Genomic DNA, 26482 nt, shown 5'->3' with positions numbered 1-26482 from the left:
CAGTCCAGGAGTGAGCAGCAAGGTTAAGGATTGACAGACCTTGACTGTGTGTTGTAAGGTCCCTGGGCTGGGACCCAGGGTCATTGGCAGTCCCAAGTTCCCTTACCAGCCATTGACAGAGTGGCATTGCCTGGACATTGGGTCCAGCAAAACTCTGAACCCTGGAAGGGGAAACCTCAGTAACATGGCTGGAGGGCCAGGTCTTGAAGAGGAGACTGCAGTTCCTGGAGTGAAAGAGGTGCCACAGAGTGAGAGAGAGAGAGAGAGAGAGAGAGAGAGAGAGAGAGAGAGCGCGCACGACAGGTGGGGATACCACAAGGAGAGGCATCGGACCTGGAAGAGAGCTAATTCACAGAGCGGCCAAGAGGAGGTAAAACCTGCAGTGAATGAGAACCCCGTAACAGGAAGCCACTTACTTCTTGTCTACCTAATTCCCAGCAGTCCTCATATTTGTTTAGTACTCTTTATCTTCACTATTTCTATTAAGCTTAGCTCAAAAAGTTAAATCTAACAATTTCATCCTTTAATTTATAAGCATTTCTCCAGTTGCTATCTGCAACTCATACAACGGAGTCAAAATACTTGCACTACATGGAATCCACAGAGCCTTGGCTTGTATTGGCTCAAGGTGTTCGTTTATTTTTTAGCATTGATTTAGAACTAAATTTAAAAAAAACTTGGCATCTATAATCTATAACTGGTTTTATTGATGCCCTAAATGGCATCAGTTGTATTCTTGTCTGCATCCCAGCTGTTCCCTGAAATACTTTTAAACAGTTTCAGCTTATCTATAAGACTCTTCCAAGTTAATTATCGAACATAACTCCTAAGAATATAAATTTTAAACTACCTGTATTTTTTCTGTATAGAGATATAGGCTCCATTCTTCCCCAAACTTCCTTTTTGTGAAGATCATTCCCTTTTGTTTTAGCAAGTGAACTTAAATCTCCAAGTATCTCTCCATTCTGAAATCCCCTCGAGAGCCTCACTGGTTCTCCCCACAGCTATCTTACATCTTCTGTATTTGGCCCATATAGCACACAAATAGAATAATACCTATTCCTGCCTGTATAATCTCTGGGAGATCATTAATCATAATATTAATGCAGAGTTGGGCTGATAACACTTCCCATGTCTAGTGCTATTAACAAGTTTATGAATATTTGACAAAGCCACCCCCACCCATGTATGGTTTTATCACTTAAGAAATCTTATTCACCAGAACCTTCTTCCTTTTATTCCAGTTGCGGCTAGTTTGCACAGCAAATTTTCCCGCCATAGTATGGCAGATGTTTTTTCAATGTCAAAAAAAGACAAATATAATAAACTCTGTTCCTCATTTTTTTTGTAATTCTGTTTCTAATCTTGCAACACGATCAACTGGGCAACACAGCATACAATATGATCAACAGTGGATCTTCCTTTCCTGAAACTACTTTGTACAGAATTTATAATTTCATTTTTCCCAGTATGCTACTAGTCTCTCATTTATCATTCTTTCCATAATTTTGACCACACATGACGTGAGGGCAATAGATCTATAAGCATCAGGAAAACTTGGCAAATTAGGCACAAGCCCTATCTTATGATCACTGCTTACTTCCATTCTGCCAGTAGTATTCCTTTGCCCCATATATTACATTTCCCTAATTTCAGTAAAACTCCAACTCCCTTCCAGTAGGTACTTAAGCATTGTATTACATAAGCTATCTTTACCTGGGGCTTTATTTTTACTTTTGTCTACAGTTTTTTGAGTTCCTGTATACTGAAGTTGTCATTCACTATATCTTTATATTTCACCCAGCCACTGAAAGTAGGAAACGTAGGGTGATGGTGGTGGGAGACTCTCTGCTGAGGGGGATGGAGGTGCCCATCTGTCGCCCTGACATTTCATCTTGGGAGAGATATGCTGCCTGCCGGGGGCCTGTATACAAAATATTACAAAGGCACTGTCGAGGATTATCTGGTCTTCTGACTACTACCCCATGCTACTCATCCACGTGGGCACAAATGATACTGTAAGGTGTGATGCTGAGTGGATCAAGAGTGACTATAGGGCTCTGGGAGCACGGGTGAAGGAGTTTGGAGCACAGGTGGTATTCTCCTTGATTCTTCCTGTCAAAGGTAGGGGCCTGGGCAGAGACAGATGCATCATGGAGGTGAATGCCTGGCTGCGAAGATGGTGTCGCCAGGAGGGCTTTGGCTTCCCTCGACCACAGGATGCTATTCGAGGAAGGACTGCTAGGCAGAGATGGCGTTCACCTTTCGAGGAGGGGAAAGACCCTATTTGCACACAGACTGGCTAACCTAGTGAGGAGGTGTCATAAACAGAGTGTTAAGGGTTAATTTCTCTTATACCTGTAAAGGGTTACAAGCAGGAAACTGGACACCTGACCAGAAGACCAATCAGAAGACAAGATACTTTTAAATTCCGGTGGAGGGAAGTTTGGGTGTGAGTTCTTTGTTCTTCTCTCGGAGGATCTGAGAGAGACCAGACATTACTACAGGCTCTCTAAGTTTCTTTTCAAATAGAAGGTAAAAACCAGGCGGTTTAGGCTTTAATTGTTTTACTCTATTTGCATTTGTGGATCTGGCTGGTTAACTTTTATATGTGTAGTTGCTGGGAATATTTTGATTTGTATTGGCACTGGGGAGAAGTCTCTTTCTGGTATCTGTAAGCTATAGGACCCTGTATATTGACATCTTGAAGTTACAGAGATAATTCTTTACTTTTTCCTTTCTTTTATTAAAAGATTTCTTTTTAGAGAACCTGATTGATTGTTTTTTCTCTGTTTCCTTTGTTTTATCCCAGGGGATTGGGATAACTCACCAGGACGGGTGGAGAGATGGGAGGGGGAGAGATAAAATCTCTCTGATTTCCTTGAATCTGTTTGCCTCTTTGTGGAAGGGAAGGGAGATGCTTCTCTGTATGGTGACTTAAGAGGTTAGATCAGTATCTCAGGATAGCCCAGGGAGGGAAGTTCTGGGAGGGAGAAAGGTGGGAGAATGATTTATTTCTCCTTGTTTTAAGAACCCAAGGGATCTGGGTTCTTGGGGTCCCCAGGGAAGGCTGGGGAGGTCAGAGTGCCCCAAAACACTATATTTTTGGGTGGTGGCAGCCTATCAAATCTACGCTGGTAATTAAGCTTAGGGAAATTCATGCTAGTATCTCATTTTCTGAACTCTAAGGTTCAGATCTGAGAAAGAATGCTATGACAGGAGGGCTTTAAACTATGTTCGAAGGGGACAGGTGAGCAAAGCCCACAGGTAAGTGGGGAACATGAAGACCTGGGAAATGGGTTGGAAAGAAGAGGGAGCATGGGCTATAATGGCAGAGAGAAAGGAGGGTCAGGGCAAAACTGGGAGGCAAGATCAAACCAGTATCTTAGATGCCTATATACAAAAGCGAGAAGTATTGGTAATAAGAAAGAAGAACTGGAAGTGCTAATAAATTCAACTATGACATTGTTGGCATCACTGAAACTTGGTGGGATAATACACATGATTGGAATGTTGGTGTGGATGGGTACAGCTTGCTCAGGAAGGATAGACAGGGGAAAAAGGGAGGAGGTCTTGCCTTGTATATTAAAAATGTACACTTGGACTGAGGTGGAGATGGACATAGGAGATGAAGTGTTGAGAGTCTCTGGGTGAGGATAAAAGGGGTAAAAAGCAAAGGTGGTGTTGTGCTAGGAGTCTACTACAGGCCACCTAACCAGGTGGAAGAGGTGGATGAGCCTTTTTTTTTTTAAAAAACAACTAAAAAAATCATCCAAAGCCCAAGATTTGGTGATGATGGGGGACTTCAACTATCCAGATATATGTTAGGAAAACAACACCGCGGGGCACAGACTATCCAATAGTTTCCTGGACTGCATTGCAGACAACTGTTTATTTCAGAAGGTTGAAAAAGCTACTGGGGGGAAGCTGTTCTAGACTTGATTTTAACAAATAGGGAGGAACTTGTTGAGAATTTGAAAGCAGAAGGAAGCTTGGGTGAAAGTGATCATGAAATCATAGAGTTTGCAATTCTAAGGAAGGGTAGAAGGGAGTACAGCAAAATAGAGACAATGGATTTCAGGAAGGCGGATTTTGGTAAGCTCAGAGAGCTGATAGGTAAGGTCTCATGGGAATCAAAACTGAGGGGGAAAACAACTGAGGAGAGTTGGCAGTTTTTCAAAGGGACACTATTAAGGGCCCAAAAGCAAGCTATTCCGCTGGGTAGGAAAGATAGAAAATGTGGCAAAAGACCACTTTGGCTTAACCACGAGATCTTGCATGACCTACAAAATAAAAAGTCATAAAAAAAATGGAAACTAGGTCAGATTACAAAGGATGAATATAGGCAAACAACACAGGAATGCAGGGGTGAGATTAGAAAGGCAAAGGCACAAAATGAGCTCAAACTAGCTATGGGAATACAGGGAAACAAGACGACTTTTTATCAATACATTAGAAGCAAGAGGAAGACCAAGGACAGGGTAGGTCCACTGCAGTGGTGCAGTGAGGAGGGAGAAACAGTAACAGGAAACTTGGAAACGGCAGAGATGCTTAATGACTTCTTTGTTTCAGTCTTCACTGAGAAGTCTGAAGGAATGTCTAACAAAGTGAATGCTTATGGGAAGGGGGTAGGTTTAGAAGATAAAATAAAAAAAGAGCAAGTTAAAAATCACTTAGAAAAGTTAGATGCCTGCAAGTCACCAGGGCCTGATGAAATGCATCCTAGAATACTCAAGGAGTTAATAGAGGAGGTATCTGAGCCTCTAGCTATTATCTTTAGAAAGTCATGGGAGACGGGAGAGATTCCAGAAGACTGGAAAAGGGCAAATATAGTGCCCATCTATAAAAAGGGAAATAAAAACAACCCAGGAAACTACAGACCAGTTAGTTTAACTTCTGAGCCAGGGAAGATAATGGAGCAAGTAATTAAAGAAATCATCTGCAAACACTTGGAAGGTGGTAAGGGGATAGGGAATAGCCTATTTGTAAAGAACAAATCATGTCAAACCAATCTGATAGCTTTCTTTGATAGGATAAGAAGTCTTGTGGATAAGTGAGAAGCAGTGGATGTGGTATACCTAGACTTTAGTAAGGCATTTGATACGGTCTCGCATGATATCCTTATCGATAAACTAGGCAAATACAATTTAGATGGGGCTACTCTAAGGTGGGTGCATAACTAGCTGGATAACCGTACTCAGAGAGTAGTTATTAATGGCTCCCAAACCTGCTGGAAAGGTATAACAGGTGAGGTTCTGCGGGGGTCTGTTTTGGGACCGGCTCTGTTCAATATCTTCATCAACGACTTAGATGTTGGCATAGAAAGTACGCTTATTCAGTTTGCGGAGGATACCAAACTGGGAGGGATTGCAATTGCTTTGGAGGACAGGGTCAAAATTCAAAATGATCTGGACAAATTGGAGAAATGGTCTGAGGTAAACCAGATGAAGTTCTATAAATATAAATGCAAAGTGCTCCACTTAGGAAGGAACAATCAGTTTCACACATACAGAATGGGAAGAGACTGTCTAGGAAGGAGTATGGCAGAAAGATCTAGGGGTCATAGTGGACTACAAGCTAAATATGAGTCAACAGTGTGATACTGTTGCAAAAAAGCAAACATGATTCTGGGATGCATTAACAGGTGTGTTGTAAACAAGAGACGAGAAGTCATTCTTCCGCTCTACTCTGCGCTGGTTAGGCCTCAACTGGAGTATTGTGTTCAGTTCTGGGCCCTGCATTTCAAGAAAGATGTGGAGAAATTGGAGAGGGTCAAGAGAAGAGCAACAAGAATGATTAAAGGTCTTGAGAACATGACCTATGAAGGAAGGCTGAAGGAATTGGGTTTATTTAGTTTGGAAAAGGGAAGACAGAGGGGACATGATAGCAGTTTTCAGGTATCTAAAAGGGTGTCATCAGGAGGAGAGAGAAAGCTTGTTTACCTTAGCCTCCAATGATAGAACAAGAAGCAATGGGCTTAAACTGCAGCAAGGGAGATTTAGGTTGGACATTAGGAAAAAGTTCCTAACTGTCAGGATACTTAAACACTGGAATAAATTGCCTAGGGAGGTTATGGAATCTCCATCTCTGGAGATATTTAAGAGTAGGTTAGATAAATGTCTATCAGGGATGGTCCAGACAGTATTTGGTCCTGCCATGAGGGCAGGAGACTGGACTCAATGACCTCTTGAGGTCCCTTCCAGTCCTAGAGTCTATGAATCTGTATGAGTTTATAATTATTTTTTTCCTTAGCATTTCTTCCCCCCCCCCACAAAACTCTTTACTTTGATTTGTATCACTACTAGCTTTTTGGAACTCTTGCTAAAATGTCCTCTTTTCCTAAGTTAGAACGTTCAACTTTATCATTTACTATAAGACCAGCTATAACTTTTTTTTACTTCATATCCCATTCATTCTTTTAACTTGTTTATATATCTTTGAAACCTTGGATTCTTTGTTGATTTTTCCAACAATATTTTCTCCAGCTCTTTCTTTGCCTTTTTAATAAGTCTTTGTGCCACTGCTTTACATCTTTTATAGTTCATTAAGTCCTTGCTATGTGTCGTATGTTTTGCTTGTTTCCTGTACCTTATTTCTTTCTTTAATTGCTGCTTTACAATCTTCATTCCACCAGGGAATTGGCATTCTGAGTTTGTTGCAATTTGATCTCTTACGTATAGCTAGATTGGCTGTTGCTACATCTACCTTTATTATATTATCATGAAATTTCTCTAGATTATAATTTACACAATAGGTACTAACATACTCAGCACATTTCCTCTTAAATAATTCCCAATTTGCTTTTCTAATGCTCCAGGTAGGAATTCCTTCAGCGTTTGCAACATTACCTTGATCTTGATATGTAATTAGCATAGGGAAGTGATCACTTTCCATTCCATCTTCTTTATAGATTTCTCAGTTGCATTTACTTTCTATACTGTTTGTTGCAGTTCCCAGATCTAAACATGAAAAGGTTCCATCCAGCAAATTAAACCTAATAGGTGTTCCAATATTGAGCAATACCAAGTTGGGCATGTTAATAAACTCTTCCGGGCATTTACCAATACAATTAGTTCTGCTTCCTCTTGATTCATTCTGGCTATTATGGTCTCCACAAATAATATATCGTCCTTTGGCACCCTTAACTAACTCTTCCAATTCTAGATTGTCTAGTTTTTTACATGGGTTGTAAACATTATAGATTAGAAAAAAGGTGCTACTATTCTGCAGAGGAATTCAACAGCATTTTATTCAAAACTAAAGTTGTGTACTTCTAAGTCAATGTAACAGACTTTCCTTTACAAGCATAAAGACCCTCTTTCCTCTTGTTATTTCTCTGTCACGTTTGATTACATCATATCTTGAAAGCCTAAATATACGTTGTCATAAACAGATATTTAAGGGTTAATAGAACAGGAGTACTTCATGTCTCTTTTGACTGTAAAGGGTTAACAAGATCAGTGAGCCTGGCTGTCACCTGACCAGAGAGGACCAATCAGGGGACAGGATACTTTCAAATCTTGAGGGAGGGAAATTTTTGTGTGTGCTGTTAGTTTTTGGTTGTTGTTCACTCTGGGGGCTCAGAGGGACCAGACGTGCAACCAGGTTTCTCTGCAATCTCTTGGATACAGTCTCTTATATGTCCAGAATAGTGAATACTAGGTAGATAAAGTGAGTTAGGCTTATGTTTGTTTTCTTTATTTTCAAATGTGTACTTGGCTGGAAGGAGTTCAAATGTGTACTTGTATACTTAGGCTGGGAGGGTATTCCCAGTGTCTATAGCTGAAAGACCCTGTAACATATTCCATCTTAAATTTACAAAGATAATTTTTACTGTTTTTCTTTCTTTAATTAAAAGCTTTTCTTGTTTAAGAACCTGATTGTTTTTTTATTCTGGTGAGACTCCAGGGGACTGGGTCTGGATCCACCAGGGAACTGGTGGGGAGAAAGGAGGGAAGGGAGAGAGAAAGGTTAATTTTCTCTCTGTGTTAGGATTACTCTCTCTCTCAGGGAGAGTCTGGGAGGGGGAGAGAGGGAATTTTCCTCTCTCTTTTAAGATTCAAGGAGTTTGAATCACAGTAATCTTCCAGGGTAACCCAGGGAGGGGAAGCCTGGGAGAGGCAACAGCGAGGGAAAGGGTTTACTTTCCTTGTGTTAAGATCCAGGGGGACTGGGTTTTGGGGGTCCCCAGGCAAGGTTTTGGGGGGACCAGAGTGTACCAGGCACTGGAATTCCTGGTTGGTGGCAGCGCTACAAGTACTAAGCTGGTAATTGAGCTTAGAGGAATTCATGCTGGTACCCCATCTTTTGGACCCTAAGGTTCAGAGTGGGGAATTATACCATGACATATGTTCTCAATAACCATGTTTCTTATACACATCATGTTTGCTTGCATTTCAAAAGATTTTTTTTTATTTCCTTGCCATGTGTTATTAAGTGGTGTGCACTGCAGCCAACAACCATTAGAACCATGTTGGTTTAAACTAAATTATTACCTTCATTGCATGAATGCAGTCTATCAAGAGATTGCCTATATGCAAATGTTTTTCTGCTTCTTTTGTTAAATTTTTTATTCTTTATCTTCTTCCCTGTCTGTAAAGTGCAATTAATCACTATTATAAATGCTATACATTTATCTCCTCTTACAAGCAATACATCTTCACCTATTCCCCTTATATTAGCTTTCCTATCCTCAGCTTTGTGGTGGTGTACCAGAAACTCTTTCCCCTCATTCGCATTTTCCTCTTTCTCCACATTCTACTATGAACATTTGTTGGTAAGTGTAAACGGGTTGGGACTCACCACCCACGGCGCCTCCTGCTGGTGACTCCAGGAATTAGCTCTATTCCAGTGGAGCACCCCCTCCTGGTGGTGTCCCGTCTGTTGTTCTGCCCTCTGCTCTCCGCTGCTGTGGCTGGACCAGCATTGCTCTCTGCTCGGCGGCGTCCTCTTCGAGGCCACTGCCCTCCGGCAATGTCCCTTAGTCCATCTGGACCCCCTTCCGGGGATCGATGATCAGCAGTCCAACATTCCAGCCACCATAGGCAACCACACACACCAAAGTCTAATCCCTCTTGTCAGGGATCAGGCGTAGTCTATAATGGCCGCTTCCTACGGCTAATGGCTGGATGTACTGCAAGGAGGAAGGGGGGGACCCAGGCCCGCCCTCTATTCTGGGTCCCCGCCCAGGGACCCTCTGGCATCAGCTTCGCTGTCCTCTTTCTTTCCCCTCCTCTGTCTGTTTCCCTGGGCCGCTTCCCCTACGGCCCGTTGCACCTACTAGGCCCTTCCCTTCAGGGCCTGCAGCCTGGCAGCTATGGGCTAGAGCCTTCTAGCCTCCCTGAGCTTGCCCAGCACTGAGCTGTCTATGGCGCTGGTCTTCCCCTTGGAGACTGACCTTCCCCTGTCAAAGGCCTGGGACAGACAGACTGCTCCCTTCCTGAGCAGCCTTTATATATGGGTGAACCTGGCCCTGATTGGCTCCCCATAAGCCCATTTCTAATTGGCTCCCGGGCTGCACAGGCTCCCAAGGCCTACTGCAGCCCACTCTCACAGGGAGTGGGGCAGTGCGCCCCACTACAGTAAGATATTTTGTGGATAAATTTCTGTATCTCTCTAGCTTGTTCTGCTGCCACATTCCCTTTGTATGCTGCACTGTGCTTATCCCCACAATTGCTGTATTTTAGTTCTGTTCTTTCCACACAGTTCACATATAAGTGTTCTTGTTCACATTTACCACAGATTGTTTTCCCCTTACAGACAGCTGCCAAATGCCCAAATCTTTGAAATTTATAACATCTCAAAGGGGCCAGGATATCTGGCTTAATCCAGAAGAGTTGGTATCCTGTATTAACCTTATTGGGTACTGTTGCAAATTTAAATGTTACTTGGATGGCTGTGGATGGTTTGTGTTCTCCCCCTCTCCTGCTAATCAGCACTTAGTCCTCACTTATACCCCTTTTAATTTCATCCTCAGTCATGTCTAGGGGAATCTAACACATTATCCCTTTTGCTTGTGTCATACATTTAGGTAGCTGCAAATTACTCTTATGTTTCTTAAATTTGTAGTTTTGAGAAGTTTCTCAGACTATTCCTTATGTGAACATACTAATAGTCTTTACCCTTCACTCTTAGCTCTTAATATTTCTCCTAATCCATTAGGCAAATCAATATTTAGCCTAATCCATTCTGCTGTCTTCAAGGGATTAAAATCACCTGTCTTCACATCTTCAGCTAGTGATTTGATAATTGTAAGATGTAAAACCTTTTCCTTACTTTTCCCATTCCTATCTGCTCCTTCTATTTTTTCTTCTTCCTAAAATGAATGCATTCCTTGCTTCTTCTCCCTCATTTCCCAACATAACTTCCAGCCTTTCTTTCTCAGAATATACAACTATCTCTGTTCAGCCAACCAGTCACCAGCCCACGCCATCCCTGAGTTCCAAGTCCCAGCTCTTGATGTCTCCCAGCCTACACAGGCAGCCTTCAGACTCAGCCAGCCAGCCTGCCCTTCTTCTACAGCATACTTCCTGGTTTTATACTAACTCTGCTTGCTCCTGTTCAGCTGAGTTCCATTATCAGTCAGGAATTGCATAACAAGCCTAACCGGTGTGGCCTATCAAGTTATGTGGTCCGTTCTCAGGCACATTAATCCTTCCCAGGCTAGTGTAGAGTGAATACCTCATCACAGTATATATATGTAGTTTGTGTGGCTTGTGTGTTCAGGAACAAACCAATATTAACCCTCAGATGAATGAAAGTAAATGTACTCATCCTCGGGGTTCTGCACTGAGGGATGCAAGAAGAGGATACCTGTTTTCAGTTCCTCGCTTTCCCTTTCTTTTTTTGAAGAGCTTACCTGCCTCCCACTCATTTGCTTTCTCTCTTTCCTGAACATGCAAACCTCCCCTTTAATTATACACCACTCACGAAAGAAGTTAACACACTATACATAGTGCTGTAGGATACGTCTGTGTGTACAGAGGCATCCATGTTTGTTCCTTCCCATGCCCAAGCTTTGCTGTTGATGCATGCTACTGGTCGCAGCCTGAATCAGTGACCAGAGCTACTGGTTGCAGAGCTGAATAAGTGACCAGAGCACCATCAGTAATAGAAGGGTAGGCCAAGAGAGGAGACAAGGACTTTTCATGGGGGATGATAGGTCATTCAGGATTCACTTCAGAGAAAGGTTACTGAGTGACTCCTTGGGGTGAGTTTGTTGCCTTTCATGTGTATGTTTGTGATGTGCTTGCTGCTTGACTGAAGTATATAGTGTTATTGGTTTGTCTAAGGTGCCATGTGCTGAACCTAGCAGCCTGCTATGCAAGCCTGACAGCTTTTTAACAAGGCTTTGACCCCTATACCCTTTAGCACCCATTAACCCTTAACCATGGAGTAGGGCTACTTAGGGCTTTAAAAAGCCACCTGCTAACCAACCAGAGGGACTAGTAAACAGGTGTAGCTGACAGAAAATTTTTTTGAAAGGGAGTGGGAGAGTTGGATACACCTGATTAATATTCTTTAAAAATTAAGGCAATGAACATCCCCCTCCCCAATTAAAAACAAAAACCAGGAAAACGAATGCAAAGAACAAAAACAACTGCAGAAGTAAACAGAATGCAGGCAGAAGTTCAGCAATAGAGAGGGGGCTATCCAGTTTGTTGCATTGAATGCAGCCTGTATGATTACCTGCCTTGTGGGTGGGCAGCAGATGTGTGCATTCAGTTCAAGAAGCTCTTTCCCCTCAGGAACTGAGTATGGGCTCTGGAGATCAGAATGGCTGAACTGAAGGAGCTGAGAGATACAGAGGTACCTAGATGAGATTTTCCAGGACACAGTAGGGCAGTCCCACCCCAAGTCTGACAGCCTCTATGCTGTTGAGGAGGCTGAAAGTCTGAGGGAAGGAGAAGATCAAAATGGAGCAGAGGGAATTGATCTCATAGTTGGGATCCTTCCTCCCAATGATGTCATGATGTCCTTTCTCACTGAGGATACCTCTCCAGGAGAGGAAACTCCAATAATTAGGAAGAGACAGGCAATAGTTAAGGGGGATTGTAGTGATGCGACAACACACCAGCGCAACACCTCCTGCTGGTTGTCCTGGGAATTAGCTCTTTCAGCCCAGAGCGCCCTCTGCAGGTTGGTGTCTTGCCTGACGCTGGCCCCCCATGTCCCTCCCAGACTCCAGTGCCCCTCTGTGTCAGAGTTCTACCCACAGTAGTAACCCAGAATCTGTTTCCTCACCCAGGGGAACCCCCAACTTTCTATCACCACCTTACCTCAGTGGCTACTGCCAGTTACCATCTAGCCCCCGCTCACTGAGATGGACTTCAGTCTGTAAGCCACTTATCTGCAAGGTGGGTTAGGACCTGCTGCCTTTATCTCTGGGCTGCCCCCTTGCAGCCCCAGTACCTTTCTGGCCCTTTAAGCAAGGCTTGCAGCCTGGGTTTTTTCCTGGCTGGAGCTCCCCAGTTCCCTCTGCCCTTCCCCAGGTACCCTCAGCTCCCAAGCAGCCAGGTCCCTCTTTCTCTCAGAAAGCTAGAAAGAGAGTCTCTTAGCTTCTGGCCTACTGCCCTCTTATAAGGGCCAGCTGGGCCCTGATTAAGCTAGCCTCAGCTGCGACTGCTTTCCCCATCAGCCTACCTTTTCTCAGCTGCAGCCCTCTCCTGGTCTGCTTTAACCCCTTCAGGGCCTGAGCAGGGTGACCACCCCGCTACAGGGATTCAATAATTAGAAACCTAGATAGCTGAGTTTATGATGACTGGGAGAACCACATGGTGAATTGCCTGACAGGTGCAAATGTTGCAAATCTCTTGAGACTTCTAGACAGGTTTATGTGTATTGTATAGGGGAAAGCCAGTGGTTGTGGTACATGTAGTAGCAGTGACATAAGGAAAGGTAGGAGAGAGGTCCTAGACACCAAATTTAGGCTGCTGGCTGAGAGACTAATTCAGGACCTCCATAGTAGTATTCCCTGAATTTTTTCCATGTGCAGAGCTAGTTAGACAGGCAGAAATGCAGGATCTCAATGTGTGGCTTTGAGATGATTGTGCAGGGAGCAAGGGGTTAGGTTTATAAGGAACTGGGGAAGCTTTTGGGAAAGGAGGAGCCTATACAGGAGGGATGGCCTTCACCTAAACCAAAATGGAACCAGACTGCTAGCATTTAAAACTGAAAAGGTTTTAGCTTTTGTAAAGGAAAATCATGCCACACCAGTCTATAAGAATTATTTGAGGAGGTCAACAAACATGTGGATAAGGGTGATCCAGTTAGTGTATTTAGACTTTGAGAAAGCCTTTGACAAGTTCATTCACTAAAGGCTCTTAAGCACAGTGAGAAGTCATGGGGTAAGAGGGAAGGTCCTCTTATAGATCAGTAACTGGTTAAAGGATAGAATGCCAAGGGTAGGAATAAATGGTCAGTTTTCAGAATGGATAGAGGTATATAGTGGTGTCCCCCAGGGTCTGCGCTGGGACCAATGCTGTTCAATCTGGAAAAAAGGGGTAAAACAGTGAGGTGGCAAAATTTGCCAATGATACAAAATTACTCAAGATAGTTAAGTCCTAGGCAGACTGCGAACAGTTACAAAGAGATCTCACTAAACAGGCTTACTAAGCAACAAACTGGCAAATGAAATTCAATCTTGATAAATGCAAAGCAATGCACATTGGAAAACATAATCCCAACTTCACACAGGAAATGATGGGGTCTAAATTAGCTGTTACCACTCATGAAAAAGATCTTGGAGTTATTGTGGATAGTTCTTAAACATCTGTTCAATGTGCAGTGGCATTCAAAAAAACTAACAGAACACTAGGAACCATGAGGAAAGGGACAGATAATAAGACAGAAAATAACAGAATGCTGCTACATAAATCCATCGTATGCACACATCTTGAATAGTGTGTGCAGATTTGGTTGCCCCATCTCAAAAAAAGATATATTAGAATTGGAAAAGGTACAGAAAAGGGTAACAAAAATTATTAGGAGTATGTAACAGCTTCCATCTGAGGAGAGATGAAAAAGAATGGGAATTTTCAGCTTGGAAAAGAAACGACTAAGAAGATATGATAGAGGTCTATAAAATTTTGACTAGTGTGGAGAAAGTGAATAAGAAAGTGTTATTTACTCCTTCACATAACTCAAGAACTAGAGATCCCACAATGAAATTAATAGGCAGGAAGTACTTTGTCACACAATACATAGTGAACCTGTGGAAATTGTTTCCATGGGATGCTGTGAAGGCCACAATTATAACAGGATTAAAAAAAAGAATTAGATAAGTTAATAGAGGATAGGTCCATCAATGGCTATTAGCCAGGATAGTCGGGGATGCAACACCATGCTCTGAGAGTCCCTAGCCTGTTTGCCAGAAGCTAGAAGTGGACGACAGAAGATGGTTCACTCGATGATTACCTGTTCTTCTCATTCCTGCTGAAACACCTTGCACTGGCTGCCGTTGGAAGCTCGTCTAGATGGACCATTTTTCTGACCCAATATGGTTGTTCTTGTGTTCTGAGCTGCCTCTATCTACCTCCAAGCAGTTCGCTCTTCCATCCTCCCAAATTTAGCTCCTGCAGGTATCGTCTACACTGGAGGGGAAAAAGGGTTAATCTAACTAAATTTTTGGGAAAGTACATGAATGGAAAACCTCTTTAACAGACATGTACACACAGTTAAACAACTTTTAAGTCATTAGTTGGTCTTGTTGTAGTCCTTGGGAGCTTAGAACATAAGAACGGCCCTACTGGGTCAGACGAAAGGTCTGTCAAGTCCAGTATCCTGCCCCCTGACAGTGGCCAATGGCAGGTGCCCCAAAAGGAATCAACAGACAGGTTATCATCAAGTGATCCATGCCCTGTCACCCAATCCCAGCTGGCAAACAGAGGCTAGGGACACCATTCCTACCCATCCTGGCTAATAGCCATTGATGGACCTATCTTCCAAGAATTTATCTAGCTCCCTTTTGAACCCCATTATAGTATTGGCCTTCACAACACCCTCTGGCAAGGAGTTCCAGAGGTTGATAGTATTTTTTCATGCAATGCACTTTCTTGTGTTTGTTTTAAACCTCATTTCATTTGGTGGCTCCTTGTTCTTGTATCATGAGAAGGAATAAGTAACACTTCCTTATTTACTTTCTCTATACCATTCATGATTTTATGGATCTCTATCATCTCTTTTCCAAGCTGAAAAGTCCCAGTTTTATTAATCTCTCCTCATATGGAAGCCATTCTATACCCGTAATCATTTTTGTTGCCCTTTTCTGAATCTTTTCCAATTCTAGTATATCTTTTTTGAGATGGGGCGACCACATCTGCATGCAGTATTCAGGTGTGGGTGTACCATGGATTCATATACAGGCAGTATGATATTTTCTGTCTTATTATCTATCCCTTTTTTGATGATTCCCAGCATTCTGTTCTCTTTCTTGACTGCTGCTGCACATTGTGGACAGTTCTCTGAAATCATCCACTCAATGACTCCAAAATCTCTTTCTTGACTGGTAACAGCTAATTTAGACCCCATCATTTTATATGTATAGTTAGGATTATGTTTTCCAATCTGCATTACTTTGCATTTATCAACATTAAATTTCATCTGCCATTTTGTTGCCCAGTCACCTAGTTTTGAGAAACCCTTTGGGAGCTCTTCACAGTCTGCCTGGGACTTAACTATCTTGAATAGTTTTGAATCATCTACAAATTTTGCCACCTCACTGTTTACCCCTTTTCCCAAATTGTTTACACATACGTTAAATAAGACTGGGCACAGTACAGACCCCTGGGGGACACTACTATTTACTTCTCTCCATTCTGAAAACCAACCATTTATTCCCACCCTTTGTGTCCCATCTTTTAACCAGTTATCAATCCATAAGAGAATCTTCCCTTTTATCCCAGGATTGCTTATTTTGCTTAAGAGCCTTTGGTGAGGGACATTGTCAAAGGCTTTCTGAAAATCTAAATACACTATGTATTAGGCTACAACACTGATGGCTTACACTTATTTAAATATATTTAAAAGGTGTTAAACAGGTTTTCCTACCATATTAAGCTAATTAAAAAAAAAACCACAGACACATTTTTCCTCCAGTGGTTCTATCAAGATCCTGGAAATTAGCCAGCCATTATGGGTCATCAACCCATTATCAGGGAGTAGCTAGTACTAAGGGTTAAGGATTGTCACTTGTTAAATCTGTCCATCATTCAGAATTAGTATTACAGGGAAATGGCATAGCTATTTTCTAAAATACATATTTGACACACAAGAAAGAAGTAATGGGTAAAATTAAACAAGAAGATGATAGCTGGGTATTATTTTTCATGCTATAGCAAATGAATGATGTTGCCATTTGCTGTTTAACCATGTCTGAATTGTCATAAAAAGCTCTAGTCATAATTACCAAATATCTCTATTTCTAGCAAAAAGGCACTGATTTTCTGTGCTTATAAAAAACTAGCACATCATAAATGTTGAATTATGCCTTCAGTTACATAATGGCCATTTTTCTAATCATGTAAAAGTGTGATAATCATCACTAGAAATCTATTAATTAAATGAAGAATGCCATTTTTATTTTATGTTAACAATGGAATATGTTTATCATTAGCTTCACTTGGTTACCAAGCAGTGTATTAACAAAGGGCCTTAAAGTAAAAGAACCCCTTGCACACTACCATACCAACCCACTTTTGAGCTCCAATTAGAGTGTCAGAGAAGTTAAATCAGACATACTAACAGTATTAAAAACATAGCTATTTCCATTGTTCTCTTTGATCTAAACTAATTTTGAAATCTGCCTCCCTTGTCCTTTCTTATCCTCATCATTCTGCCTATACATAGGAAATCAAAATTCTATCAATTTTGACATTGCTGCAAGCCACAAATGGAGCAGAACATCAGCAAGAACATGACTGTCTGTGGTCCCTAGAATATATTACTACAGGCTTAGTTCTCAAATGAAATTAACACTTGCTTAGTTTACCAATTAAAATGCAAGTGCACTTCATGCATTTGGAGGACTGGCTGAAAACTCCATTCAAAAAGGCACCTGTACTGAAATATGCTTCTGTTCCCAGAGTTATGTCAGGTTTATAGATGGGTAATGCAATGGTAGTTTTGGTAGTGGAGTCACATTCTGTATGAATATGAGGCTTGATGATATTCCCAGAGAAAACAAATGACAATTTCATTGACTTCAATAGCAACATGTTTGAATCCATGAAGTATCAAACACTTTCCAAAAGTTTCCTGCAGATTTCTGATTTTTCCAGTTGAACTAATAACCTTTTCCCAACTTTAAATATCCTTGCCATGATTCCAGAATGATAAGGAGAATGAAATAATAAGCACAAACCCCAGTACCGATGCTGAAATAAATGCTTTAAAAAAGAGCCCCCTCAAAATGTGCAGGTAAGCATGCAAATATTTGGGTGCTTTCCCAAACAAACACACGGTAATTCTCGCAGGCCATCTTTCCTTACTAAATCCCCATCTCTTCATCAGGCTCTGTGCAGGCTCACAATCTCATACAAAATGTCATCCTTGTTCATGGCTGCAGGGGGAGAATGCAGACCCAACATACTTTGCATTTGCTTAGCACTCAGAGAGTGGGTTCAAGGATTCTCTTCATTCTCACTTGGGCAGACACGAAAGGATGTGGGGGGGGGTGGATTTTCCTCACTAATACCTTTCCTTTGGGCAGTGGGATTGAGGTAGCTTCTTCACTCTCTTTCATCATTACATTGCATGCTTGTGGGAAGCTTGCAAACCAATTCCCTCTTTTTTTAGAAACTGGGAAGGAAAGTTCTATATTTTTATCTTTGTTTAGGCTGCAAGGAGACCTTTGGGGTTCCTATTAATTCACCTCCTTCTTTGAACCAAGGTTGGAAGCAGTCATTGGGGTTTTGTTTTTGATCTCTCTCCTCTCAGTGAGTAAAAGAGGCCTCTTCGTACCTCCCTCCCCCTTTTGGGCAGTGGGAAGAGATCCTTGGAGAAACCACATCTCTTCTGAAGATGATAGATTACAATGGTCACCAGGTCTAGGGCTTGAACTGAATCACCAGTGAAATAAGCCCTATTTATGTTTCTAGCCAGCCTGACATGTTATCTATACTGTCTGTGGGTGAACCTGTCAGAAGTTTCTCAGTGGGACCTCCTATATCTCCAGCTGCATTAAAATCATCATCAGAGCAGGGAATGCTCAAGTATTTACAGAAAGGATCTGAGAGGGCTGGTCAAGGTGTCACCCCCCACTCTGAACTTTAGGGTACAGATGTGGGGACCTGCATGAGATAAACCCTAAGCTTTTTTACCAGCTTAGATCTAGTAGCTGCCATCACCAAATAGTTTATGGGAGAGTCATTTGAAAACCCTCTCTTCCCCCCTAAAATATTTCCCCAGTCTTGATCCCCCTTTTCCTATCAAGATTGAGACTGATTCACCTCCCTCCAATTCCTGGTGAGTCCAGATCCAAAAAACCCTTGGATCTTAAAACAAGGAAAAAAATCAATCAGGTTCTTAAAAAAAGAAGACTTATTAAAGAAAAGGGGTGAAAGGAAAACCTCTGTGAGATTAGCATGCAAACTACTCTCACAGACAACAGATTCAAAAACACAGAGGATGTCCCTCTGGGCAAAACTTTAAAATTACACAAAAGAAACCCAATTTGATTCTCCCTCTTATGCAAAATTAAGTCACAAAAGAAAAACAATCTATTACATTCCTTCTCTAAACACTTACTACTTTTACAAAATGTTAGATGGCTGATTCCTGGATACTTCACTCTGGCAGAAAACTTTTCTGAACAGAGCAAAGTCTGATTTCCCTCCTCCCTCTCTGAAAACATCTTGTCCCCCCATTGGTTCCTCTGGTCAGGTGTTAGCTAGGCTAAGTGAACTTCTTAACCCTTTACAGGTAAAAGAGGAATTAACCCTTAACTGTCTGTTTATGACAGGGCCTCAGATGACCATTACCTAATACATGAAAACACAAGTGTCATATTTACACAGAGAGAAGAGCAGCTGCCCAGGCCAGCTAGAACCCAAAATATTTAGGAATTTAAAGATCCCAGTCAATACCACAAAAGTTTTTGAAGGGTGTATTAAGAGGAAGCAACAGAGTAGAATCTTGAAGAATTACAATCGAGAGTCCTATTTTCAAATGAACAATTGCTCAAAACCATGCTCGTGCTCTTCTCCATGAGGAAAGAATGGAACCAATCGATAATGGTACCATCTACCCCAGTTGGAGTCTACAAACAGGTCAACAAAATTACATAGCCCACTGTATCAAAGTCAGCTAACAAATCAAGAAGAATCTATGATGACATTTGTTCTCTGCCTATCAGTGGAAAAAGAACATCAGCCATTACAAGAGAATTCATCTCTGTACTATACTCCCACTTAAACAAAGGCTGAACTGGATCAAGAAAATAGGAGATATCCAGCTGATTCTAGAGTTGCCTTGCCCTAACCATCTCAATCTTCCTACAAAAGATGAGAGAGGGGGGAAATGGTGACAATGACAGTTTCCTACACTAGTGGGATTTTATTTTTTTAATGTTTCTTAGTTAAGCATTTCTTACTGTGAGCTACTGTCCTTGATATGCTTGATTAACTACCCTATCATCTCCTCTGTCCTTACCTTCTGCTAGTCAGTTTTTTCTACATCTTAAGATAGAATGAAAGCTTTTAATAAAATATGTATATTGTTTTTGTAAAATGGGTCTGATTTTAATAAGCTTTTAATAAAATATGTATATTGATTTTGTAAAATGGGAGGAAAAATGAAAATAGAAGAGAGAGAAACATGCAGGAAAACATCTTCCTCAATAAAGACTTCACTGGGATTAGTGACTGAAAAGTTTGTAGGGTCAGGCCCTTTTCCCGCTCTATTATGACACTTTCAAACCTGGCACAAAGCTGGAACTGATGTATTGTCCAAAGGGAGCTAACTTAATAAACCTTCATGAAAGTCTCAAATTCTGAGCAAAAGTCAAGGGAGTTCTTATTTTATCAGAAGCAATTTGGCCATCCCTATTCATGATTTCCATAAAATTCCACAAAGCTTGTCTTTTTTTTCTGTCAAACAGCCTATTTTTAAAACAATCCTTTTCTTTTCTAAATTATTTTGAATTGTACACTGTTAAAAGATCTTTAAGGTGTCAAAGTACTCCAAAGTTAGGAAGCGTTGGTATTATGGTTGCCTTTAAAGCATTAATTCAGCCATTTGTGCATATGGTTTATAATAGTCTTGAAGTACATGACGACATACTGTTTTTTCCTCACAAGACCTACACCTACCACAGGGCATAGAATGGATGATGATCACTAAGACCTCTAGTCTACATTAAAAATTAGGTCACCACCACTACATTGGTCAGGGATGTGAAAAATCCATACCCCTGAACAATATAGTTAAGCCAACCTAACCTCCAATGTAGACAGCACTAGCTAGTGCCTCTTGGGGATTACCCCCTCCCATTGGCATAGGTAGTGCCTACTCTGAAGCACTAGAGCTGTGCAGTTTCACAGTTGCAGCTATGCTGCTGTAGCATTTCAACAGTAGAAAAGCCCTCAATAAGACAGCTATTCAATATTTTATTTTATCCTCATTGTTGAATGTGTGTCCCTTTGCCTTGTTTTCTGCAGAATAATCAAACCCTGGTAGAAATTCAGAATTAATTTATTTATGTGCTTTTCTATGACACTCAGTGTTTATAGTAACCAAGTGCTACACAAACATTAATGAATTTATACACACCGCACCCCTCGAGGTGAGTGGTATTATTATCCCCATTTTACAGATGGGTAACAGAGGCACAGAGATAAAGATGAAAAATATTCACTATATTGGGTGCCCAACCTGAGATGCCTATGACCTGATATTTCAGAGTACTAAGAACTGTATAGCACTTTACATGTTTAGAGCACAGAGCACAGCTCACAGCAGCTTCAGTTGCAGCTTTGAGTGCTCAGCACTTCTACAAATCAGACCCCCAGGGTCTCAATCTGAGCACCCAGAAATTAGTGCACACAATTAATGACCACTTAGTTTGGATTAAGTCACTTACCCAACATCACATCGGAATTCTTTGCCTGGGACAGGGGCCATCCTTTCTCTCCCTATAGTTTTACAGCTCATCCACTGTACACCTTTCAACGACTGCAGCAAATGAGGCTAGGGTCCCACAGACAACAGTCTCATTCACTGCACAATCTTGATTTATTCAGTGGGTCCATCTTGTGCAATGAACAAGGCAGGCACCCTGTGGAAAAATAGTATGTGATGTAATTAAGGATGGCAGAGGCAAACTTAAGTCTGGTTTTTCCTAACTTTTCAGTGCTTGACTTTGCAACACTGTATTTTTAACGATTTTGTTAATTTGTTTGTGTAGTTTGCCAAGTTTTTAACTAAGCAAATTGGTGCGGGGGTGGAATTGAAATTCCCAATCATGTGGCATCATATTGTCACTCAGAGGGCTCATTAGCAGGGTTGGAACCTTCAGATGCACAGAACTTCCCTCTTCCTCTGTGTTTGGAGCTAAAGGAATGACTGACAGCAGTAGTAAGTTGTAATCCTCTACATCAGGGGTGGGCAAGCTTTTTGGTCCAAGGGCCACATCTAGGTATGGAAACTGTATTGCAGGCCATGAATGCTCACAAAATGGGGGATTGGGGTACAGGAAGGGGTGAGGGTGACAGGTGGGGGTGAGGGCTCTGGGGTAGGGCCAGAAATGAGGAGTTCAGGGTTTGGGAGGGGGCTCCATGCTGGGGCAGGGGCTGGGGTTTGTGGGGGTTGAGGGCTCTGCCTGGAGGTGTGGGCTGGGGTTGGGGGGTACAGGAGGGGGATCAGGACTGGGACAGGGGGTTGGGGCATGGGAGAAGTCAGGGATGCAAGCTCTGGGCGGTGCTTACTTCAGGAGGCTCCTGGAAGCAGTGGCATGTCCCCCCCTCTGGCTCCTATGCAGAGGTGTGGCCAGGTGGCTCTGTGCGCAGCCCCTTCCACAGGCGCCGTACCTGCAGCTCCCATTGGCCTTGGTTTCCAGCCAATCGGAGCTGCAGGGGCAGCGCTTGTGGCAGGGGCAGCATGTGGAGCCCCTTGGCTGCCCCTAAATGTAGGATCTAGAGGAGGAACATGCCGCTGTGTCTGGGAGTTGCGCGGAGCCACGGTAAACAGAGAGTGGGGCAAGCTCCTGACCCTGCTCCCTGGCTGGAGCACCGGAGCAGGCAAGGCCTGGATCCTGCTCCCTGGCAGGAGTTTGAGGGCTGGATTAAAATATCTCAAGGGGTGGATGCAGGCCCCAGCTGTTGTTTGCCCACTCCTGTTCTACATAGACTAGCATACATATTTTGCCAGTGGGTTTCATAGATATCTGCTGATAGCAGAGAAATGATGAGCAACCATGTTCTAGGGTGCCATTCCAGCTTCTGGAGGAGAGTGTAATCTAGGGACCATGTATGCCTCTGCCCCAAATCGGATGTCTACTGCTGCTGCCCCCACCAACTTTTCTCTGATCCAGTCTTGCCTCTTCTGCAGCCCCTGCTCCCTGTTCCAGTCTCCTTATCTGGCTTATCCCAGTCACCACCGTCAGGCTCCATATCCCAGTATCTCTCTCCTGCCCAGCTAGCCCTAGTTTTGCAACTCAAGGCTTCCTGTCCAAGTCAAAAATCTACTTCTCATCTCTATTCACAGTTCCATTCTCATCACTCCAGGCTCCTTGACACTTTGCCCTCCCAAACATAACGAGCCCCTTCCCTGTCTCATACAGTTTCAGTATCAATTCCCTCCTGTCTTCTCCCACTTCTAGTTCTATGTCCTATTCTCTTTAACCAGCCAGTCCCAGATCCCCTCCCATCTGAAACTTCACTACAAGGCAAATTGGTTGAAACTATAGTACAGAACAGAATTATCAGACATATAGATGAACACAATATGTTGTGGAACAGTCAACATAGCTTTTTTAAAGGGAAATCATGTCTCATCAATTCATTAGAATTCTTTGAGAGGGTCAGCAAACATGTGGACAAGGGTGATCCTATCACTATAGTGTACTTGGACTTTCAGAAAGCCTTTGGCAAGGTCTCTCAAAGCCATTTTAAGAAATATAAGCAGTCACGAGATAAGAGATGGTTCTCTCATGGATCAGTAACTGGCTAAAAGATAGGAAACAAAGAACAGGAATAAGTAGTCAGTTTTCATAGTGGAGAGAAAGAAATGCAGGGTGCCGCAAGAATCTGTACTGGGACCAGTGCTGAACAACATATTCAAAAATGACCCGAAAAATGGGTAAACAGTGAGGTTGCAGAGTTTGCAGATGATACAAACTTACTCAAGATACTTATGTCCAAAGCTGACTGTGAAGAGTTACAAAAAGGGATCTCACAAAACTGGGTGCCTGGCAACAAAATGGCAGATGAAATGCAATGCTGATAAATGCAAAGTAATGAACTTTGCAAAACATAATTTGAACTACACCTAGAAAATGATTCGATCTAAATTAGCTGTTACCACTCAAGAAAGAGATCTTGAAATCAGTGTGGATAGTTCTCTGAAAACACATGCTCAATGCAACCGCAGTCAAAAAAAGCTAACAGAATGCTAGGAACCATTAGGAAAGATATGCCGCTATATAAATCTATGGCTCACCCTCACATTGAATACTGCATACAGTTCTAGTCGTCTCCAAAAAGATATATTAGAATTGGAAATAGTTCAGAGAAGGGCATAAAAATAATTGCGGGGTATGGAACAGCTTCCATATGAAAGGAAATTTTAAAAATTGGGACTGTTCATCTTAGAAAAGAGATGACTAAGGAGGAATATAATAGAGGTCTATAAAATCATGTATATAGTGTGGAGAAAACAAACAAGGAAGTGTTATTTACCCCTCCACATAACACAAGAATCAAGAGACACTAAATGAAATTAACAGGCAGCAGGTTTAAAACAATAATAAGGAAAATGTTCGTCATACATTGACAGGAACTCTGGCAGGCGATGTTTTGAAGGCCAAAACTTGAAAAATCTTCCAAAATAAATTATATAGGTTTATGGAAGATACATCCATCAATGGCTATTAGCCAAAATGGTCAGGAATGCAATCCCATACTCTGGATGTCTCCAATTCTCTGACTGCCAAAACCTGGACTGGAAGACACAGGATGGTTCACTCAATAATTTCCCTGTTCTGTTACTTCCTAAGAATACAGGGTACTGGCCTAGATGGATTATTGGTCTGATTCAGTATGGCTATTCTTTTGGTCTCATACTACCTTCTCCAAAACATGGATCTAAGTCCCACAACCTTCATTGTCACTTCCAACCCCTCACTGGCTTCCAGTCCAGTCTTTTTACCCAGATACTGCCAACAGGAGGAGCACTGATAGACAATCTTTCTGCTCTGAGGTCTATCAGTGGCCCCTGGCAGCCAGGAATAGCCATTGCTGGGCATTTTCTGCTCAGCCCTTCAACCCCAGGCTGGAGATTGCTATCTGCAGATAGCAATCTAATAGAATTTATCTGCAAAACTCTAACAAGTCTCACTAAACAAGTAGAGCTAAGATTTTCTACATGTTTATAAATTTGACCAACTTTGGGCAGTTTTTCAAAGGAAAAGCAAAAGGCACATTCCTGACACCAGGTTGACCCTCTGCCAAATTTCATGTCCCTGCTCCAAAGCATGACTACGCCAGAGCTTATCAACTAAATGATTGTAAGTTTTTTTTTTTAAACATGGGCCAAACAACATGATTTTTTGACTAATGACATTCTTAGAAATGGCTGAATCTCTTTTGCTGAAATATTCTGAAAATAATTAGCCCAATGCAGGCATCCATGGTGGAAAAGTTCATCCTAAAAAACAAATGTTATAAACAACTAAAAATGAGATCCTACAAAGAAAGGCAAATTTAAGAAGAGACAGTGCTACCAGCTCCATCTAGAATATTTATAGCTTATTTTCTGGAGAAACCAATCCTTCAATCTTTACTTGCTCCTAATTTAGGAAAAACTCCCGTTGGCCTCATTTTGAATTTTGCCTACATGAAGAATGAGCAAGGAATGAAAAAGGACTGAGAGCCTTGGTCCCCAAACTTTTGTATTGCTATATTTCTGAAGTTAATAATAGTTACAAATATAAATTTTCTCCCCTATGTTGCAGCACCCGGGCACTGTAAAATATCATAAAAACTATTAACATCTATTTAAAACATTCAATTAAAATAAAAGGTTTTAAGTGTTGTGACAAAGTTCCTCCTCTGCCTTGGTGGGTCCTACACTTATTGGCAGATTTGCTCACCTCAGTGGTCTTCCCCTCTGGTGGAACCTATAGTCTGGTCACCTCTTTTTGTGTCTGATCAGGAGTTGGAAGGTTTGGGGGGGAATCCAGGCCTGCTATCTACTCCAGGTTCCAACCCAGGGCCCTGTGGATTGCAGCTGTCTATAATGCCTCCTGTAACAGCTGCATGACAACTACAGCTCCCTGGGCTACTTCCCTATGGCCTCTTCCAAACAGCTTCTTTACCTTCACCACAGGACCTTCCTCCTGGTGTCTGATAACACTTGTACTCCCTAGTCCTCTAGCAGCTCACACTCACTCACCTCTTGCTTCCAGCTCCTCACACACACATACCACAAATTGAAGTGAGCTCCTTTTTAAACCCAGGTGCCCTGATTAGCCTGCCTTGATTGCTTGCAGGTGTTCTAATCAGCCTGTCTGCCTTAATTGGTTCTAGGAGGTTCCTGATTACTCTAGTGGAGCCCCTGCTCTGGTCACTCAGGGAACAGAAACCTGCTTCTTCAGTTGCCAGTAGATCTTCCTTCTATTCCTCTGCTGTAGAGGGATCTATTGGGTGTCTGGGAAGTGGGCGGGCGAAGCCCGCCCACTGCTAAAGGACCCTCCCCCAGCCTAAGGGGAGGAACCACAGGGCCACAGAACCCACTGAGTTCAGGGGACAACTAATAAAAGAACAGGGACAGGAGTGAGGTCAAAGAGTCAGAAGGAGGGAACCTGACGGGGACACCGAGCAGAGAACCCCGGACAGCGCCCACTGCTCCTCGAAGGCGTCAAGGGAGCCAGTGGACGTCGCCCAGAGGAACTCTGCCCGGATGCGTGATCGGACCATGGATCGGAAACAAGCCCCACAGTCACCGGAGTCTCCATCGGCCAACCTCCCCTCCCTGGTCGCGTGGATGGCCTTTTTTGCCAGGGCGAGGAGGAGGTTGACCAGGAGGTCCCGGGACTTCGTGGGGCCACGGATAGGGAGTGCGTACAGAAGGAGGTGAGGGGAAAAGTGCAACCAGAAACGTAATAGGATGGCAATAAGGAGCCGGTGTAGGGGCTGCAGCCTGGCGCACTCTAAATAAACGTGCGCCAGGGTCTCCCTCACGCCACAGAAGGGGCAGGTGTCCGGGACAGGGGTAAACCGCGCCAAGTACACGCCCGTGCTCATGGCCCCATGGAGGAGCCACCAACTGA

Source organism: Gopherus evgoodei, chromosome 2 (assembly GCF_007399415.2).
Source record: "Gopherus evgoodei ecotype Sinaloan lineage chromosome 2, rGopEvg1_v1.p, whole genome shotgun sequence".
Taxonomy (NCBI): domain Eukaryota; kingdom Metazoa; phylum Chordata; order Testudines; family Testudinidae; genus Gopherus; species Gopherus evgoodei.
The sequence above is the reverse complement of the archived record's forward strand: the minus strand, read 5'-3'. Positions refer to the sequence as shown.